This window comes from Lygodium microphyllum, chromosome 8 (genome assembly GCF_053477565.2).
Source record: "Lygodium microphyllum isolate KBCC chromosome 8, Lygodium_microphyllum_v1.1.10, whole genome shotgun sequence".
Taxonomy (NCBI): Eukaryota; Viridiplantae; Streptophyta; class Polypodiopsida; order Schizaeales; family Lygodiaceae; genus Lygodium; species Lygodium microphyllum.
Genome location: NC_141142.1, coordinates 12,648,961 through 12,655,914, shown reverse-complemented (window position 1 = coordinate 12,655,914; position 6,954 = coordinate 12,648,961). Strand labels below are relative to the sequence as shown.

Here is a 6,954-nt window from a genome sequence, read left to right as displayed (position 1 = left end):
ACATCCATTGCATCATCGCTTGCCTATGAGCTATTAGCAACATCCTCGATTTGCCTCTTCCTATGATGAAAAAGAGGCAAAATATATGATATACAAAAACCTTCAACCTCTAAAGATATAAGTCTTCTCCCAATGCATCCCTTCTTTGATCCACAAGTCCCTATCAACGTACACTTTCCTTGATCTTCTTTAGCTATTGACACCATAACATCTTGTGCCTCGGAATGCAAGTGATGGAGGAGTTGAAAGAACAAGGTAGAATAGCTCTTCCTCTCATTATGATGAATTTCGTCATGTATGCAAGAGGGATGGTGTCAATTGTGTGCTTGGGAAGGCTTGGAAGTTTAGAGCTAGTAGGAGGAGCTCTCTATTGGCTTCACAAACATCAGGCTACTCGATATTGTTCGGCCTAGCTGTGGCAATGTACCCAATATGTGGCCAAGCTTTTGGTTCACAGAACTAGTCCCTTGTTGACCTTTCTCTCCCAAGAGTTATCTGTATTTTGCCAACAGCTTGCATCCCTATAAGTATCATTTGGCTCAACCTGCAAAGGATTATGCTTTAGTTTGGACAAGATCCAAGCATCACTGCTATGACAAGCATGTATTGCTTTGTACACTCTTCTAGATTTACTTGCAGTTAGTATTCAGCCACCTGTGAGAGTATACCTAAGCTCTCAAGGCAACACCATTCCCACAATGCGGTGCTCCATTGTGGCACTGGTTTTACACATACCCATCAATATAATACTTGTGGTTGTCTTCTAGTTGGGTGTCCTTGGAGTTGCAATTGCCGTTGTATGGACAAATTTCCATTTGGTTAAATTCATAGTTGGCTATGTCTGGTATTCAGGTTTATGCAGTAGGACATGGGAAGGATGGTATGTTGCATGCCTGCAAAAATGGTGGCCATTACTAAGGTTATCACTACCAAGCTATTTTTTGCAACTTGTTTAGAGTGGTGGTGGTATGCGATTCTAACAATGCTTGCTAGCTACTTAGCTGACCCCCAAGTAGCCACTGCAACAACTACCATACTGATTCAGACCAACTATTTGAGGTACACCTTTTCTCTAGCTCTAAGCTCCTTTGTGTCAACACGGGTCAATAATGAGCTTTGAAGTAGTAAAATGGCAAATTTTCTGGCAAGATATCCTTGCCAAAGGAGGTTACACCATGCACAGGGATCAAATTCAAAGCAAGGCTTTGCTTGTGACCTCCTCTACTAAAACACTCTGCTAAAGTACTCCACACATGGCTAAAGTACTCATGACTAGTCAATTAAAGTACTCTGCTAAAGCTCGATCATAGAGCTAAACCTTCCCACGCATGGCAAAATAGAGATGCTCTAAACTACTTCGTGCCATGTGAAGTAGTTTAGGCTTTGAACCCGCAAGAACCCAAATGATGATTGTGAATAGTCTTGGCCCTCACTAAACAATCTTTGCCTAGCAAGCATGCATATGACTATGGATATTGCTACTTGCAAATTTGAAAGTGCTGCCCCGCACATAATTGGTACAGGCTGTTAATTATACAATTAGACAAACGAACAAAGCAAGCAAGCTTGACATGGTGGCATGAGTAATACCTTTCGAGGTGGAAGCTTGAAAATGGGCTTGCTCCTCCCTTTCTCTCTCCCTTTCAAGATAGAAGTTTGTAGCTGAACTTGTGTAGAGATGGAAGCCTCTTTCACTCTCCCTCTCTCTCACTCTCTCCTTGGAGTCTCTTTCCACATTCCTTTCTTCTCTTTTGGCTTGAGAATATATATATATATATATATATATATATATATATATATATATATATATATATATATATATATATATATATATATATATATATATATATATATATATATATATATATATATCTCAAAAGAGTAAATCTCTCTCTCCCCCATCTCCCTCTCTCTTTTCGAAGGAGTCCACTTACATTGTAATGATTAGTGATTTGCACGCACAGAACGCTAGGCCGTTTCGCAACAGCTCAACAATCCATTTCTCCTCTTTCTCTCTCATCTATTCCCTGTATGTTTCTAAATTTTTTTCTTCACCCTCTCTCTCTCTCTCTCTCTCTCTCTCTCTCCGCTCTCCCCAATTCCCTATGTCTAATTTTCTCTCTCTCTCTACCTCTATTTTAGTTTATTTTCTCTCCTCTCTCTCTCTCTCTCTCTCTCTCCTTTTATTATCCCCCTTTCTACTCTATTTTCCTTTCTCTCTCTCTCTCTCTCCTATTTTCTCCTATTTTTATTCTTCTTCTCTCTCTCTATATATAATGAAAGCAATGTTTCCAACGTAGATGAGGACAGTATGCAGATAGATGGGTCGATATTGCAAGGGGTGGAGGCCACCCAAAGCTTGGAGTACGTAGAGGAGGCAGAATCGAGTAGCAATGATGGAAAGACAAGAGGCCAAGAATTCTTTGAGAACGAGGTGGAGCCATCCTTTTGTGGCAACCTTTCTATTGACCTTCTAGTGTATGCAGAGTTGTGTCAGGAGATTGACATGAGACCATAGGCTACGTCATACTTAGAGTATCCACCTACTCAATTTGTTGATGAATCACTTATAAGGGTACTCTAGAATATATATGCATTTTAAATAAGATCATTTTTTAAGAGTTATATTACCGTTCTATGCTTGAATCTTTATATTGATTATGCTAACATCAAATTTTGTCTATGTAGGTGACCTTTGTGGATATTTGGACAATATGATGAGTCAAGGGATGAGTGACAAGGAGCTACAAGAGATCTTCACACATATGTCTCTAGATCAGATGGTTCAATTCAGAGATATAGCAGATCGAGAGCTACTTCAGACACCATCAAGACATTCCATTTGAGACTTTGGCACGCTTTGATGCTTTGGTTTCCATTAGACGAGGTCGACACTCCAGACTTGGGCCGGATGGAGGGAGTGGTTCTAGGGGATGCTGTAGAGATATGAATGCGGTGAGCTTGCTGTCAGCTTGAGATATAGGTGCTACTCCTCGCTGTCATGCAAGTTCGAGAGAGTGTGGCTCAGGCGGTTGTTGTGGAGGTACCAATGTAGTGTCTCTATCTCCTTGTTTTGCTGGATTTGTGTCACTTGTGGGATTTGTCACACCTATGGATACATCTACTTCAGTCACTCTAGCTTTTGCTAAGTCATCCACAGGTAGCACCCTTATAGGTGCTACTCTAAGAGATACCACCCTCGTGGGTACATCAGATGTACATGGGTCTCCTTGATATGCCCAGGAGCACGGTCACAGGTGGAAGAGGACACATATTAGACATACCCTAGAGGGGTATGGATACCTCATAGATGATAGGACAGGACCCGTCATCATGAATGATGAGGAGAGGAGGGTAATGGCTTGTATGAGAGAGTTATGGCAACAAGTTTTTCGACACAACGTCTTAGATCATTGGAAGAACATACCAAAGGGGAGCAAGGACTATGTAGTAGCATCCTTGCATGAGGAGTTTCGGTACCCACCGCAACAGATAGGTTCTCCACAGGCGCTGGATGATGGAGTGCATGTGTGCGTACATGTCACACAGAGGATCGGACGCACACAAGGCACTTAAGAGTGGGGCCCCAAAGCCCAAGTGGATAGACACAAATGACTAGTGTCGACTCAAGAGGAGGTTATAGATTCTCTATGACATTAGAGAAAATAGCCCGAGGCAGCGAGGGCACGACTGGAGGCAAGAGTGATCCACCATCCTAGGATGAGTCGGCCACAGGGCTTATCTAGAAGACTTTGTAAGTTTTCTTTTGTTCTTCTCACTTTTTTTTTTTGGCAATATCACTTGTACTTACAATCATGTTTCTAACAGTTGTATTTTGTTTTCTTTGCAGTACTTCATTACAAACCATGATCCTACCCATCTAGAGATTCAATATGTAGAGAGACATGGTCGCACTACATTGATCGATAGATTGTATGTATGCGGCGGCCCAGTAAGTCACTCATCTTTCTTGTCCGTAGTTACTAATTTTAATTAAAATGAATTATTGTACGGTGGACTAATGTGTAGTTATTTCTTTTTTTTCAGAGTCCGTTCGATGCTCCTTTGCGGCGGGACAAGCTTTTGGATAGCAAGGATCTATAGCTTGCGCTTGGATCCGTGGAGCACACATCCTCTTCTTTTTTGGTCCTATGATTTATGTAGGCATTTTCTATGTACTATATTATTATCATCCTTTGTATCTTGCTATGATTCCATGAGCGCTTTCATTAAGCAACTTTGTATCTATTTTATGTGTCAATCTGGTTGTGGATTCAAGTACACTTTACCTTCATTTTGATGAACATTGGTTTAAGCTGCCCAAGCTACCACAATTTCTTTTTTCTCTGTAATCGTCGCTATTAGCATCACAAATTTACTGCAGGCATTGCTATAAGCATCGCTATTTGCGTCGATGCCAATAGCGACACGGATAGGGATGGTTGTATGGCATTGCTAATACCAACATGTTTAGCGATGACGGGGGTAATTTTTTTGTGAACATTTTTGTCACTTTGAACGTCATTATGAGGCCTTTATCTTGTAGTGTCCCCCCACAAAATCTTAAGCTCATCAACTAATGGATGGAGATAGACGTCTGTATTCTTGACTTTGTAGTACCCATGAATGAGCAAGCTAAGAATCAGGTGTCCTTTCTTCGTAGAAAGCCATGGTAGGATGTTACAGTTAACAAGGACTATATACCACACACTATAAGAAGTTAAGCAGATACCAAATGGATTCATGCCATCCATAGCAAGACCAAGTTGAAGATTCCTTGGCTCTCGTACAAATCCTCGAAAGGTAGAGTCAATGTGGTGTCATGCGCATGAATCCAGTGATATTTATTGGACTCCACCTATGGATCTATTCTGCAGATGCCACGTTGTCAAGCTTGCTATGCTCGACATATAAAATATGTGGTATATATGTGAGATAAGGGAAACGTGTCTAATAATTTTTTGAGGGATGGTTTGCCCTTGCAAGTCCTGTCGATACTTACGAGCACCACACTTTGGATATGTCTCCAAAGTCCCATAGTCTCCTCAAAACAATACATAATCATTGACACATGCATGAATGTTGTTGTAGTCCATGCCAAGCTTTCGTAAAACATATTGTGCATCATCACCATACTCAAGCATGGTATTTCTAAGTGGTAATATATGATAATTTAGTAACCTAAAAAAAAATAAAACATCTTGAAAAAGCACTTGTTTTTTATAATGATACCGAAAAAATTCAAGGGAGCATACGTAGAATGTACCTAAACAACACGATCACACTTGCATCGCTCCACTTGTATTTTTCATGCACACTTAGGAGTGCAAGCAGCATCTTCAAGCGAGATACTCGACACCCGTCATATAATGGTATGGATACTTTCTCTCTTAGTGAATCAAATGCCTCAACATCCATGGGCATCAATGCATTAATCATTGCCTCCATCTTAGGCTCCAAGATTGGAGAAAGGTTCGAAAGGTTGCATGTCTCCTATGATATTGACGGTATAGACTGAGTCATGCCTTCCAAGTGGTGGATTGGCTCAAGCACTCCATCCATCGCACACCCACGAACTCTTCTAATTTGTTGCAATAGGTGCATTCCTCCTTGGGATGAGACGTCACGTCCCTGTATAAATTGTACAACCATGTCTAATGTTTTGTATATGATATTCAATTAGTTTGCGAATGTAAGGCATGATTGATACACACTTTTCTTACCATTTTCTCAAAGTCTAAGATCGCCTGATCAATGATCTATGATTGGAACTCGACGAAGCATCGTACATGTTCTACAAAGAAGCAATGCTTTCATCTGATTGCCAGCTTGCATTGAGAGCAAGGACATGGGATACATTGATTAAGATATGCCTCGCGATCTTTACATCATGACCATCATCGTTTTTCATTTTTACTATGTTATGACAAACAACTGGTTTTTGATCTCATTCTCTTTTTCTTTTTTTATTTGTCTCCCTTCATCCTTCTTTGCTTCTCTCTCCCCCTCTATTTCTATAAATGTTTCTTTATCCCCCCCATTTTCTCTCCCCACTCTCACTTCTTCTCTCTTTATCTTTCCATTCACACTTGACACATCTCGCTAAAATCAAAATCAAATATAAAAAATAAAAGATTCATAAAACAAGGCATTGAAAGACTCTCTCCCCCCACCCCTCTTCTTGCCTCTTTCCCCCTCTACCATTCTCTTTCTATAATTTTGTTCTCTCTAATTCTCTCATTGTTTCCGTTTTTTTCTCTCTTTCTCTCGCTCTCTATTTATTGTTTTTTCTATCTCTCTTTTCCTCCCTCTTTTTGTCTCTTTTTCTCCTATTCCCTTTCTAGCTTTTTTTTCCCACTATCATTCTTCTCTTTACTTCACCCTTTTATCTACCTCTCCCTTCACTCTCTGTTTCATGTTCTCTCCTCCCTCTCTTTTTTTTTCTTTGTTGCCTCTCTTCATTTCATGTTCTCTCCCCCTTCTCTTTCTTTCTCTCTTTCTCTTTCTTTGTTGCCCCCTCTCTTTGTTTCTCTTTGCCCCTCGTTTTCTCACTCATTCTCCTCTCTCCCTCCCTTTCTCTCTCTCTTTTTTTTCCCACTATCCTTCTTCTCTTTACTTCACCCTTTTATCCACCTCTCTCTCCACTCTTTGTTTCATATTCTCTCCCCCTTCTGTTTCTTTCTCTCTTTCTCTTTCTTTCTTGCCCCGCTCTTTGTTTCTCTTCATCCCCCTTGTTTTCTCACTCATTCTCCTCTCTCTCTCCCTCCCTCCCTCCCTCTCTCTCTCTCTCTCTTTGTTATCTTTTATGTTTATTCTCTCTCTCTCTCTCATTCTCTCTTCCTTTTCCTTTCTTCTTCTCCCTCTGCCATTCCCTTTCTTTCTCCCTCAATGCACCTCATTCACAAGAAAAAGAAAAGAAAAGAAAAGAAGAAAGAACAAGAATAAACCAAGAGG

General features: G+C 40.5%; 1 pseudogene; it reads left to right on the top strand.

Moving 5' to 3' along the window:
- Positions 1-224: 224 nt before the first annotated feature.
- Positions 225-767, top strand: LOC148031976 (protein DETOXIFICATION 54 pseudogene; annotated as a pseudogene).
- Positions 768-6,954: the final 6,187 nt, after the last annotated feature.